Consider the following 15,408-nt stretch of genomic DNA (forward strand, 5'->3'; position numbering starts at 1 on the left):
GCCTTCATCTCAGACTGAAACAATGGCTCCTCCTGTGTCTCAGGCCTGCAGTCTTTGAGTTGGAACTGTATTACTGGCCCTCCTGGTTCTCGGCCCCTTGGACGTGGACTGGGATTATGCCATCAGCAGATCTCCAGCTTGCAGGTCTTGGGACTTATCAGCCTCCATAACTGTGTGAGCCAATTTCTTATACTAAATAAAGGTTAGTTCCCCTAATCTGTTACTTCCAAAAAAGAGTCACAATATAATTTTTCTGGGTGACTCAATGTTATCCTTATGAATTTCTATCATTATGGGTATGGAAATCCAACTTTGTGGCTACACTTTAGTTTTGGTCTCTTCTCTTAGTGTCAAAAATATCCTCTAGCAGTCCTACATCTGCTAATCTGGCATGTCCTTAAAACCCAGAAATCTACATTTGTCAAAAATAAAGTTTCAAGAATAGCTAACACAATATTAAAGAAGAACAAAGTTGAAAGAGTGACACTACTCAATTTCAAGACTTACTGCAAAGTTACAGTAATCAAACACTGTGGTGTTAGTGAAAGAACAGACAAATAGACCCATGGAATAAATCAGAAGCCCAGAAACAGTCTCATAAATATAGGTAAGTGATCTTTGACACAGAAGCAATAGCAACACAATGGAATGGATAGTCTCCTCAACAAAAGGAGCTAGAACACATCCACATGCAAAAAACAAACAAAAAGCATCTAGACACACATCTTATGCCCCTCACAAAAGTTAGCTCAAAACGGCTCTTAAACATAAAGTGCAAAATTCTAAAAGTCCTAGAAGATAACATAGGAGAAAACCTACACGACTTTGGTTATACTGATGTTTTTTAGATACTACATCAAAGATGTGATACATGAAAGAAATAATTGATAAGCTTGACTACATTAAAATTAAACATTCTGTTCTATGAAAGATAATACTAAGAGAATTAGAAGATAAGACATAGATTGGGAAAAAAAGACATCTGATGAAGGATTGTTTTCCAAAACATACAAAGAATTCCTAACACTCAACAATTAAAAAAAACAAACAACTCAATTTAAAAATGAACCAAAGACCTTAACAGACACCTCAGATATACAGATAGGATATAAATATATGAAAAGATTCTACTCATCATATGTCATCAGGGAAATGCAAATTAAAACAATGAGATACCACTATAAGCCTATTTGTTATTGTTTAGTCCCTAAGTCATGTCCGACTCTTTTGTAACCCTATGGACTATAGCCCATCTAGCTCCTTCTATCCTTGGGATTTCCCAGGCAAGAATACTGGGATGGGTTGCCATTTCCTTCTCCAGGGATCTTCCTAACCCAGGGATCGAACCTGCATTGGCAGGTGGATGCTTTACCACTGAGCCATCAGGAGGCCCAGCCTATTAGAATGGCTAAAATCTAAAATACTGACAACACCACATCTGGCAAGGATGTGGAACAACAAGAACCTTCATTCACTGCTGGGGGAAAGGCAAAAATGATTCAAACAGAAATGGCAACCCACTCTAATATTCTTGCCTGGAAGATTCCATGGACAGAGGAGCCCGGCAGGTTACAGTCCATGGGGCTGCAAAGAGCTGGACACAACTGACCAACTTCATTTTCTTTCTTTCTTTACAAAACTAAATATACTCTTAATACACAATCCACAAATCACACTCCTAGGTATTTACCCAAAAGAGTTAAAAATCTATATTCATACAGAAACTTGCACACAAATGTTTATAGCAGTTTTATTCATTAACTGCCCAAACTTGGAAACAACCAAGATCTCTGTCAATAGGTGAATGGATAAACAAACTGTGAAACATTCAGACAATGAAATAATATTTAGCACTAAAAAGGGATAACCTACTGAGCCATGAAAAGACATGGGGAAAACTTAAGTGCATATTATTAAAGAAGCCAGTCTGAAAGTGCTATATGCTGTATGATTCCAATGATAAGACATTCTGGAAGAGGCAAAACTATGGAGATACTAAAAAGATCATGGTTGCCAGAGGCAAGGGCAAAGAGAGATGAACAGGCAGAGCACAGAGGATTTGTAGAGCAGTGAAGATATTCTGTATACTACTCTAATGATGGATATCTGTCACTATGCATTTGTTCAAACCCATAGGATGTACAATATCAAGAGTGAACCCTAGGGAATTCCCTGATGGTCCAGTGGTTGAGAATCCACCTTCCAGTGCAGGGGACATGGGTTCAATCTCTGCTTGGGGAACTAAGATCCCAACACGCCACAGGGCAAGTAAGCCCATGCTCCACAACAAGAGAAGCCCTTGTGCTGCCACTGGAGAGAAGCCCCCCGCCCCTCCCCCCCCCAACTCCGCCACAACAAAGACAGGACAGCCAAAAAGAAAGGAGGGAACCCTAAGGAAAACTCTGGACTTCGGGTAATAATGATGTGTCACTGTAGGCTAATCCTGGGCGAACATTTTCACCATTCTGGGGAGTGATGTTGTTTGTGGGGTGGGTTATGTATGTATGGGGGCAGTGAGTACATGTGAAATCTCTGTATCCCCCTCTCAGTCTTGTTGTAAACCTAAAACTCCTCTTGAAAAACAGTCTTCAATAATATTCATGTGCTAAAGTCCCAAGAGTTCTTGGAGAGAAGAGGAGAAGTACAACATGCTATCTTGCCACGTGGGGGTTGTAACAGCTAGATAAGACTGCTCAGACGTCTTTTTCTCTGATTCCCATTTTAAGTTATTAATGAAACTCCAACCTCCAAGTAAATATGCCATTGCCATCAACTGGCTTTGCCCAACTGTGCAATTCCTAATACCAAGCACATGTATCCTGGGTTGTCTACACTATTTGGTACTTCATTTCTTTGCTCACAATAATCCTTTTCTATGAATAAATTTCATCACTGAATTAGCAACAACATCAAACCTCCAAAACATGTAAATCCAGAGCCAAAGCTTACAGGCTGGAAAAAATAAAGGTTCTCATGTGAACCAAGTATTGACCAAAAAAATATTGATGTCCAGCATTAAAAACACCTGCTTTGTTTGTGTACTTGCATAAATTTGTGTTGTTCCCTCAGAAGGCCTCCTAAGTGACCAGTAACAGCACAGTGCAAGGTTGAGGGGAGGAATTCCACTGCAAACATAAGCAAACAGCAAATGTCACATGAATTACCAGTGTTCAGAGGAGAAATTCCACCTGTGTCTATAAAGGTTGATCTCTCTCTTCCTGTTCTCAGGGTATGTTAAGAATTTAATGATTCATAAATTACAGCCTGTCATGGTGCCCTGGCCTTGAATTTTAGGAGGTTTTACATGGACCAAAAAAAAAAAAATCTTACCTTCCACTAAATAACTTCCAATGACAATTATGTCTATAGGTTCCCTGTCTGGCAAGTGAGAGTCGTCCTCCACCCCCTTCCCCTCAAAAAGATCAGTCCAACTGGGAGGCAAATGGGGAAGAATATTTAAGAGTAGTAGTGTTAGCCGCTCGGTCATGTCCAACTCTTTGCAATTCCATGGGCTGTAACCTGCTAGGTTCCTCTGTCCATGGGATTCTCCAGGCAAGAATACTGGAGTGGACTGCCATTCCCTTCTCCAGAGGATCTTCTTGACCCAGGGATCAAACCTGGGTCTCCTGCGTTGCAGGCAGATTCTTTACCGTCTGAGCTATACGAAGAGCCTATATTAAGACGTGTCAAATGTAGCCAAGGTGGGTGACTGTCCAAAATGTCAAAGTTTTTTCAGCTTGGATAATAGGCCTGTTTATTAAACAACTAGCAGGGTTCACAACTGAGGCTTCTTCAAATATGTGCCCAAAGGGTTCTGCAGAGCATCAGCAGTAATAAGCACATACAAGGGGAGGGAGTTGTAGACTTGCTAGGCTGAGTCACTATCACGTCTTTTTCTTCGCAACTTCCAAGGGGAACTGCATTTGTATTTCAAAGTTTCCGTTTGGGTCAGCAAATAAGAATAGGGGAGGGAGAGATAGACAGGCCACCTGGAACGTGAGCTGGGAGCCTGATAAGAGTTTCTCCTGTTGAGCCATCTGGTGTGTCCTGGCACTTGTCATCCAAATTATTGTTCTCCTCAACAAATTTAGCTTCCCCCAGACAGTTCAGCTTAAATGAGCTCATACTGTCTATCTGACACTTGTCAAAAGAAGAGTGAAAGATTTCTCCAAGCCCTGATTGAAGGAGAGAGGGAGGTAGAGAGAGAGAGTAAGCAAGTCAGCAGGAGCGAGAAGAGGGCAAGGAAATGGGATTCAAGCAGAGCAGGAGAGCAGAAAAGGAGCTCTTCCTTGAAGAGCCAGAGCATTTTTATCTTCACCTATAAATCTCATGCCAGAAGGTAGGAAAAGAAGAAAAAGGGCCACTTCCAATCGTATTTGTTAAGGCAAATATGATGGAACACACAAGATAGGAAGCAGTACAAGCCACCATCACACTCACCCAGTGTCATTTTCCTTTTGGGGTCTGATTGTTGTGTGGTGTTTTGTTTTTAGTTAAGAAAGGAAGAGATGGCAGCGGAGAAATCTGATCTGCTTGGGACAGCATGGCCAATGCTCTTTTCCATCCCAGCTGAACAGGATTCAGTAACAGGCAAGGGCAAGTGGAGGAGTGATTCATCACCTAACTCTTGATTTTGAGCTTTGCATATCTACAGATCTGGTTTTTTCCCTCCTCCCCAGGCCTTGGGGAGCTGCCAATATGTGCAAAAGGGATGATGGTAATGGACTGAAGCTGCCACAGGGCAAAGCTCTGGAAGCGAAGATATAACCAGTTGCCAGGAGGGAACAGCTTGTGCCTCTGCCTTTTAGTCTGACAGGTAACAGGGAATCTCATTTAGGAGCCACAAGAAGGTACTAAATAAAGAGAAGTAGGAGAGGCGAAAGGAAGAGCCTCACAGAAATACAGTCAAAGATGTCTTTCAAAACCTACCTTCCAAAGGAAAAGGGCCCAGGACTGCAAAAACCTCTTCACTATTGTTAATGCTGGTGTTCATACATTTGTTGGCAATTTTCCTTCTTTCATTCTCTTGGCCCGATCTTCTCAACTGGAACATATCACTTGATCTCTTTTCCACTTTTACCAAAGTGATTTTACAAAACTCTTATCAATACATTACTTCCTCTATTTCCAGTTTAGTTACATCAACACTGTCAGTTCTTAAGCTGGCAAATAGATGATCAAAGAAATTTTCTTCAAAATGTCCTAGGATACAATCTCGACCAAGTTACTCAAATGTAAAATGAATCTAAAGTCCCCTGCAACCCAAGGGTTCAGCTGAGATTTAATATAAAGTACTCAATGCTTAAAAGCTGTTGAATATACGTTAGCTCATTTCCTTTCCCCACTTTGAATTAACAGATTCCTAGAACTTGTAGCAGAAAAACCCACATCAGTAATAAGCAGTATTTGGACATACATTCATGAACTTAAGTTTTTTCTTAGAGGAATAAATCCATACACCCGTGGTGGATTCATATCAATGTATGGCAAAACCAATACAGTATTGTAAAGTAAAATAAAGTAAAAAAAAAAAAATCAGTATACTTTCACAATGCCTATTTGGGCTATTAATGAGTCTCAGAGTCCCTTGTAACAATTATTCCAAAGGAGCAGTATTTTAAATTCACTGTGGTGTTATGGATACAGCTGGTGCTAAGCAACATAAGGCATGTAAGCAATGAAGATCTATTTCACAGCTTCTTTCCTTAGCAAGAGAACAGATGAGATTTTGTCAGCCTCACCTCCCTGGAGATTAAAAACCAAACCCCAGAGGAAGACCAGGTAGCTGACATATAGACTCTTCCCCTGCGGAGGGAAGAAAACACCAAGTCCGTGGAAAGCTTACTTCTTCGCCAGGTGAGTTCCTATTTTCTGTGACAGTGTTCCTGATATAGAGCACTCTGCTGAAAGTCCTATCAAAATGAGCAAGGCAACCCTATTAGGTGGCATTTCAGAAGCACATTGTGCATGCTAACTCTTAAAAATATCCATTGGGGTGGGGGGAGGAATCCCACAGAGATTAAATCAATGTATGTCTAAGTTAATTGACTCAATCCAGGGAGGCTGCGGATAACTGATAGAGATCTACCCATGGAGACATGAGAGAAAAGAAATATGATCAGGAGCTAAAAGACACGTTGTCCCTGTTCTACCATGGCTGAGTTACCTTCAGCCCCAAGGTCACTACTGCTCATCTCTAAAAGGAAGGGGTGACCCTCAGCCCCAAGGTCACTACTGCCCATCTCTAAAAGGAAGGGGTGTCCTTCAGTCCCAAGGTCACTACTGCCCATCTCTAAAAGGAAGGGGTGACCTTCAGCCCCAAGGTCACTACTCCTCAACTCTAAAATGAAGGGGTGGAGTAGACGTTCTCTCAGGGCTCATCCAGCTCTACCATTTTGAAATCTAGGTCCTAAAAGGGAAATGGAGTAGAAATAGGAAGAAGCTGCTTATAAAGAATTGCAAGTGCCAAACTACCAAAAACTGAAAAGACCACTAAAACACATACAGAAATGAGGAGGAGGAGGAAGGTGAGCATGGTGCTACCGGCTCCATCTGTGGAGGCCTCACTGGAAGCCCAGCTCAGGTCCATGCACTTCACAGTATTAACTCTCCTAAAGACTTCCCTGGTGGCTCAGATGGTAAAGCATCTGCCTACAATGCGGGAGACCCAGGTTCAATCCCTGGGTTGGGAAGATCCTCTGGAGAAGGAAATGGCAACCCACTCCAGTACTCTTGCCTGGAAAATCTCATGGACGGAGAAGCGCTGTAGGCTACAGTCCATGGGGTCGCAAAGAGTCAGACACGACTGAGCGACTTCACTAATACACTCTGACTCTATTTCTGTCCTACCTCCCATCATGTTAAGACAGTATCAGAATGAATCTAGACATTCTGAGGAAGTTGACTGGGGATGCATTTACAGGATTCACAGTCATAATCTCCACCTGGTATGAGAGAGGCTCCCAGGGCTAGTGGCGTCATAATACAAAGGGCGGGGCCAGAGGTCACATGGTGCTGAGAACGGCTCCTGCAACACCTGGCGATGAAAGTAAGCAGTGAGTGGTAGAGGTTCAGAAGCTGGTCACTCAAAATTCCTTCCAGTTATCAGGTGTGCAAAACTGCAACTGAAGGATTCCATTCCTATGGGCACCTACTTAACATGGAAAGAACTTGTCAAGAACAGATTCTGGAATTCAGGGTATGCTATTATGAAGACACCTCCTAATTTTATGTTTTAATTTTCTTTTTTGAGCAAGTCATGCAAAATGCAATTTGTCAGAAACCCTATGTTCATAGGGCACAAGCCTATGGTTGTACTGCAAACAGTGAGTGCGTTGATGTATGAAGTCACATGTTTTATTTGAGTCAACAGATCAAATCACATGTTAGCATATATAACATGTCTGTTCTGACCAGTCTGGCAATAAATACCAGAAAAAAAGACATAGAAAAGCCATGTTTTACTGGGAGAAAGAGATGTGCTTTAAGCATTCATGATGAATAGTCTCTTAGATTATTTAATAATACAAATAATGAATGATAAATCACCTTAGAAAAGCACTGACACTTCTTGATCTGACACAAAACAGTGACAAATATAAAGGTAGCAGAAAGTCATAATATGCATCCAAAGACTGCTGTCAATTCATTGTCACTGTACTCAAGAGCATCTGTAATGTCCTTAAGCTCATATGTGAAAATAACTTGATAGCAACTTTCTGAAATCTGACAGCCTTAAAAATGCCTATGATATTGCAAACAAAAATCTGTCAAGCTGAAATAAACTTCCCCAAACTATCACTAATAAAATCTAAATTTCAACCATGGTAAAGGAAAATCTGAATTTTCTTTTTTATTCTCTCTATAGAAAATATAAAGACCAATCAGACTATGCAAGAAAAAACACAGGAAAAATATAGACACTTGACAGATACTTATTTAAAAAAATTTTTTGTAATGTTTATAGTCTTTGGCAGATTTCTTAAATGTGTAACTTTTGACAATTTGCTATTCTAACTAAGTAAATATTGATTTTATATCTAAATTTTTTTGTGATTTTGTGTTCTTTTCCTTAAAGAGACCCTCAAATTATATAAGTGCCTAGCCCTACAAAACTTGGGTCCTTCCTGGCCTGGAATTATAAAAGACACCTGATGAATGTTTATTGAATGAATCAAGTTGGTAAATGTCAAAAATCATTTTCTCCTAGATGTCAAATATTTAATTTTTAGAGGAGCAACCAGTGTGGAAACAGACGTTCATTGAGCTATTAAACTAATACCCGCTGACTCACTGGCCAAAGTCGGTCACCCCTTCGCAAGCACTGATGACGTGGGGAAGATGCAGTGGCTGGATAACTTCCAGTGTTCTGCAGCCCACCACAGACACTAGGTAAACTCCTCCCAAACAGGCATCCGTGCAGGCCTCTGCAAACCCACACTGAGACTCATTCCTTCTGGAAAGAACCCTTTAGACACACTCCTGAACATCAGCACCACACAGCAAAAAAGTGAAAAGAAAAAGGTTAAAAAAGAAAACAAAACTCTGGAGAAGCAATCTCTGGATCTGCTGCTGCTGCTGCTGCTAAGTCACTTCAGTCGTGTCTGACTCTGTGCGACCCCATAGACGGCAGCCCACCAGGCTCCCCCGTCCCTGGGATTCTCCAGGCAAGAACACTGGAGTGGGTTGCCATTTCCTTCTCCAATGCATGAAAGTGAAAAGTGAAAGTGAAGTCGCTCAGTCATGTCCGACTCTTCACGACCCTGTGGACTGCAGCCCACCGGGCTCCTCTGTCCATGGGATTTTCCAGGCAAGAGTACTGGAGTGGGGTACCATTGCTTTCTCCAGACTCTGGATCTGAGATTTTTGCTTATTTTAATAATTAACAGCAATTATGGATGGGGTGAGGATCTTCATTCACATATGGTACACACTGGTAATGATAAACTCTAAAAATATTTCCAGAGTCATTACTCCAGAGTGCATGCTGTTAATGACAAAGTTCAGAGGAAATGGATGGTATTAATTACACCCTGCTAATTAGCTGACTACCTAGGATAGTTTGGGTTCCTTTGGATTAAAAGAAAAAAAAAGGGAATTCCTGTTAATGTTTCCAATATTCGAGCTTATCATAAAATATTAGCTTTGACACTTAAGGGCTTTGAAATTGTTGATGCTTTATCAACAAGAATGACAGTAATAAATTTTAATACATTCCTTTTAAAAAATCCATGAAGTGATAATCAGAAACAATCAAAAGAGTGAAAGCTCTTCTTTACAAAAAAGTGCCAGTTAAAAAATGTATATAATAGGAATCACTGAATTAGGAATAGATTTGTAACTGGCAATGTAATATCTGATGCAGGCAACGATCATCAACACATGCTAAATTTTCATTGGAAGAAAATTTAATGGAGAATATAAAATTCACAAAGTCTCAAAGCATCTCCCCATAATTACAGTGTATTTATTTATCCTACAAAGGAGAACCTCTCTAATGAAGAAATCCAGAGATACTGCCTTAGACAAGTGATCAAACTTAGCTTCACTATTAAGGAAAACTGTTATTACTCATTTCCTTATATAATGCAATAGGGGGTACACCACATATCCATTTAGAATTCTTGCCAAAAATATTTAATTTGAATTTAATAATGGGGAAATAACTGACTCCAAACTGAGGGACACTTTGCAAAACAACTGCCCTTATCCTCAAATATGTCAAAGTGATAAAAAGACTAGGGAACAATTCCAGGTTTAAGGAGACGAAAGATACATGACCCCTAAATGTAATGCCATATCCTTGATTGGGTTCTAGAACTTTTTAGAAAGCAGGGACATTAATTATTGAGAGTTGGGGATAACTGGAGATCTGAATATCAATGGAATTTACATTATATAATATTTATACAACTATGTTAAATTTCCTAAGTATGACAACAATAAATACTGCCTTATGTTACAGAAGTTCCTTGTTCTTATGAAGTACATGCTCATATATTTATGATTTAAATGCTCTGTGGCTGTACCTACCTCATTTTAAATTGATTAAAAGGTGAAAGAGAACAAATGTGGTAAAAATTAAATCATGAATGTAGGTGAAGGGTGTATGAGTGGACACAGAAAGCAACTGAAAATCTTGATAAGTTAAAATCCACCAACATTTAAAACTTTTCATCAAAAGGCACTGTTTAACATAAAAACAAAACTATAGGTGAGACACCAACTGAGAGAAAATATTTGCAAAACATATATCTAATAGTGGACTTTCATCTAGAATATATAGAGAATTCCTATTATGGAATAATTTAAAAACAACCCAATTATAAAATAGAGAAAAGACTTAAGCAGACTGTTCACAAAGGAAAATTTGGAAATGGCCAACCAACATGTGAATATGTGTTCAACATCATTAGTCATCAGGAAAATGGCTAAAATTAAACAGACTGAAAACATCATTTTTCAGCGAGAAAGTGGAGCAAGCTGAACTCTTACACATGGCAGGTGGCAACACGAAAGATACCATCTCTTCAGGAAAAAGTCCAGCAAATTTCTTACGAAGAGTATATGAGTCATCTAATAGTCTTTCAATTTTACCACAGACTGATATTTTACCAAAAAACAAAGTTGGGGAAAAACATCTGTGATGCTTTAGAATGTGGCTTCAGAAAATAGACATGAGTCAGTATATATCCATTTATAGTTGGTTCTCCATTCTTTTTATCTTGGATAATTTTTTAATAGTAACTGTGAAAAAGTGAAAGTGTTAGTCACGTAGTCATGTCTGACTCTTTGCAAACCTATGGACTATAGCCCACCAGGCTCCTCCGTCCATGGGATTCTCCAGGCAAGAATACTGGAGTGGGTTGCCATTCCCTTCTCAGGGGATCTTCCCAACTCAGGGATCAAACTCGGGTCTCCCACATTGCAGGCAGATTCTTTATCATCTGAGCCACCAGAGAAGTCCAAAAGACATACTCCCAGGAGCTGGTTCCACTGGGGATGGATCCCAGGACCTTCTGTGTAAAAAAGCAAATGTGCTAACCACAACTTGAATCAATAAACAGTTCTTGAGTAACTGTCATGTGTACTGAGAGTATAATGATATACAAGAAAGATGCAGTCCTGTCCTTGTGGAATGTATATTCTCATGGAGAAACACATACTGAACAAGTAGAGAGAGAGAGACGGAGAGCAGTTAGTTACCAAGATCGGGGGTCTGAGCCCTGGTACTGATATGAGTCGCTTCATCTGTGGTCTGGCCACTGATCGGTCTGAGTCACTGTATCTTTGGCACTAGAACGGTGTGGAGCACTGAAAGTGAGGTCAAAGGGGGTAAAAAGAGAACGGAGTTTTAAGCCAAAGAGTGAGGGAGACTACAGGAGTGGGCTCCTGAAATCAAGAGACACACAGAACCAAGGTCTTTGGTGCCCACACCGAGGAGAGTTCTGGAGTTGCTGCTTTTTAAAGTGTTTCAGTTCATGTCGCCCCACCTGCTTAGTGCTGTCATTATCCAAGGAAGACAGTGATGATGACAACAACCATGACAAAGATAAGATGTCAGTCACAAAATTCACTGATTGCTTCTCACGTGCCAGGGTCTCTACACTGAACGCTTATCCCATACAGTTCTCTCAACAATGCTATGAGAGAGTATTCTCGCCATGTTACAGATGAGCAAAGAGGTTCTCACATTAAACCATGTATGTAAATTCATACAACCTCTAAGTGGCTAAACCTGCCTTTGAATCTAGGTCTGTCTGACTTCAAATCCCACGCTCTATATTGTTACTTTGTTCATCTCCAACCCTCGTGGTGGGCTTCTCTGGTGGCACGAGCGGCAGAGAACCCATCTATGGAACCCATCAATGCAGGAGACGTAAGAGATGTGGGTTCCGTCCCTGGGTCGGGAAGATCCCCTGGAGGAGGGGATGGCAACCCACTCCAGTATTCTTGCCTGGGAAATCCCATGGACAGAGGAGCCTGGAGGGACATATAGTTCATCAGGTTGCAAAAAGTCGGACATGACTGAAGTGACTTAACACACACACACAGTCCTCCTGGTAATACCTTGTGATCGGTACTTTCTCCAGGGGGCTAGAGATGCCAAAGGGTCCTTTGGACTCAAGAGGACTTTTGGAACGGTCTTCAGCTTTGATGTGAGAAAGGGAACAGAAGCACAGGCAATAGTAAAAAGCAGACTTGAGGCTACCGGGGATTATTTCGGTTCATATGCTACACTAGACATTTTTCAAAGGGCACTGTATAAGCAAACAACATTGTCATAATCCTGAAACCTGAATTCAAAATGCATTAATTTCTTTTTACCACTAGGGATTCAGAGAAACATGCCATAGTGATATGGTTCTTAAGCTTATGCTTTCTGTAATCAGAAAGCTGGAAAATAGAAGATGAACATTTACAAATATTTTAAAATTATGAATGCAAAATATCAGCCAAGAATAAACCTTTATATCAAGGTTACAAGCAGATGAAAAATGACAGTCTGTACTGGGAATGCAAACAGACCATTAATTATAGCAGCCTCACAAAGCACCCAAGTAACAGCAGTTTGCAATTCTTTACCAAAATTTACATAACTGTATAGTCTCCTTTCAGATTCTAGAGATTCTATGTTTGATAAGTAGCAACTCAGGTTAGTTACCTCATCTCTATTATTATTCCACTTTTATGAATATGAAATGGTGACATCTTGAATTTACATGTTAGCAAACCTAATAGGCTCCCTCTAACACTTTTTATTCATTCATTCCAGCAATACTGTGTGCCAGGCATTGTGCCCAGCCCCAGAGACACTGAGATGAATAAGACACGGAGTATGTCCCCAAGAGAACTTCCAATCCAGAAAGAGAAGCAGATTAGTAAACACACAACCCTAACAGAGTTGGAACAAACTAAACAGATGGAGATCAAAATGGCAATACAATGTTAGGCATCTCCCGATCAGATAGCAGCAATCACAACAGCGATATTGAGGAAGTTAAGTTCTCCTTTCTCTCTTCTCTCCTTCTTTCCTACCTGTCTTCCTTCCTTCCTTCCTTCTCTTCTCTTTCTTCTTCCTTCCCTCCCTCTCTCCATGTTTCCCTCCCTTCCTTTTTTATTCAGTGAGTATATCCATTCATTACTTAGCAAAATTATATAATAATAGTACATTACATGTATGCAAAACTTACTTTGTGTCAGGCAATTATAGAATTTCACTTAAACCTCACAAAATGCTCAGAAGAAGGTACAATTTTCCCCATTATACAGATGAAACTGAGGTTCAGAGAGTTACCCAGGATGCCAAGGTCACACCCTGTCAAGAGACTGAATAAGACCCAGACCCACTGTGACTCCAGAACTGGGGCTGGAGTCCTCTAGAGAGCACATCGTCTGAGTCTACCCACTACCAGATAATATGCCTGCCTGTCACACTACCCGAAGCAGTAATAAGAACTCAGTGATGAAAGGACATTTTGGAATTTCTAACAAAGGCTTTCTAAACAAAAGATCTGCCTTTCAAAAATCAGAGAGACATGGAAAAAAAAGGATGATGAGAAGAAAAAAATGCAGTGTTCAGTGTGGGTTTCCCCCTCGGGAGCACTGCGGCCTCCACCTGCATAAACGATGAGGACTGGTATTCTGCTTGATTACCATGCATCTCTTAGGGGCCTCAGAGCGAACGAGCAAACACAAAAGCAGGAAGAAAAAGCGCCTACTAATCGAGGTTGGTCCAGTTGCACCATATGAATCATGGTGACACTCTCTTTATTTTGTAATCACCAGTGGCACATATGCCCCCTAGGCTGCAAAAATACTTCAAAACAACTTAAATCAAGCTTGATAGCTAATTATGCTAAGGTCATGCCAAAGAAGCAAACCACCAGGACATCAAAAATCCAAGACAGTCTAAGTATAAAGTAGCAGCATTAATTTTTCTCCCATTAAAAAACAAAGGGAGGAAGACAGGCTTTTTTTACTCTCTTGAGAATACACGGGCTTTTAATAATCATCCGAAATAGACCTCTTAAGACATTTCACCTCTGCTATGAATGTTTGAAACTGGTCCTCTGATTACAAAAATGTTCATGTTAAATCTCATCAAGATGCTTTCTTAAGATGAAGAGTGTTTTATAAATTGTAATGGTTTTAATCAGAACCCTCTTTGAAGCTATTAAATGCTACAATGTAGCCCGACCATTGCTTCAATTATGCCACTTATCGACTGTATTAATTAAGTATCATTATAGGCACTGATTTATATACTTCCTCACAGCTCTCTTGCCAGATGGTCCAACATTCTCCCTCTCTGACACTCCATAAACATCACCTGGATTCACTCATATTTCTCTCCAGTTGAATGTTTAATCAGCTCTTAGTCATCTTCAAATTGGATTGCTTCTGTTCCTCCTCTTCACTATACTCTATCAATACAGTACACAAATGCCGAGTGATATAAAACATAAACCAGTGGTAGTTACAAAGCCAAGTTCTATCATCAGCTCATTCCCACCTCAATGAATTCTTCCCCAGTATGATGACGCACTTCTCACAATAAAGAGAAAGCAGAGCCTTTTTGCTTCCTTAGCTGATTAAAACTTATAGCCTGTGTTCAATTATCTGGGGCAATGGAGAAAATAACTAGGGAAAAAATGTATATTTGGCAATGGGAGTACAATAGACAATTTGGCCTCAGCAGAGTTTCCTTCTCAATTATATTTTGCTTGGTGTAATATAAAAATTATTTTGCATTCTTGAGCTCACACATTGAGAGAGCAGGAGGCAGAAGTCCCAAGGTGTACTGCACTGCAAGGAAGCCAGCCTAGAATGTTAAACTGCCTTGGGTGACCCAAAAAGTAGATAATAGAGAAATGGAAATGCTTAACTGATTTTCTTACAAAATATAAAAACCAGATTAATGAGACAATCTCACAGCCGTCTCAAGTTCAAAAGATCTAGAAACCCAGTTGACTCTGTTGCCTCTCTATGGGCTCCCCTTCCTGACCCCCCGAGTCTCTCATCATTCTTCAGTCCCCAAGCTGGGCAAAGGGAAATGGAAACTGAGGCAGACCGGGGAAGACACAAGCCATCAACCAAAAGGACTTGGTGCTAACCCACGAGGCTGCAGTTCACCTTACAGAAATACAAGACGTCACCTGCACAAACCCCTATTTTTACACAAAGCTCATGACTTTAAAATATTGGGCTGGACTGAATGCAGATTCAACCCTTGGTTTTCAATCCTTGACTTAATGTTGACGTTGACTCCTCGTCTTTCCTCCCTTCAAATGCAACCTGTCCTTAAGTTTTGATATTCTTTTCATTACCCTTCTGTATGATCAGGCCACTCAAGATGGCTGTTCTCTTGCACTCTGTACATTCCCTGCTCAACCAGTCCCTGCTTCA

The 15,408-nt window shown here is 40.4% G+C and overlaps 1 protein-coding gene and 1 non-coding gene across 2 annotated transcripts in view; one reads left to right on the forward strand and one right to left on the reverse strand.

Moving 5' to 3' along the window:
- Positions 1 to 15,408, reverse strand: part of CPQ (carboxypeptidase Q) — a 565,709-nt gene that overhangs the window by 348,088 nt on the left and 202,213 nt on the right. The window lies entirely within an intron of this gene.
- TRNAC-ACA (transfer RNA cysteine (anticodon ACA)) lies at positions 6,621 to 6,692 on the forward strand. The gene has a single exon. It is a non-coding gene; the product is annotated as a tRNA-Cys (tRNA).

This window comes from Budorcas taxicolor, chromosome 14 (genome assembly GCF_023091745.1).
Source record: "Budorcas taxicolor isolate Tak-1 chromosome 14, Takin1.1, whole genome shotgun sequence".
Classification (NCBI taxonomy): Eukaryota; Metazoa; Chordata; class Mammalia; order Artiodactyla; family Bovidae; genus Budorcas; species Budorcas taxicolor.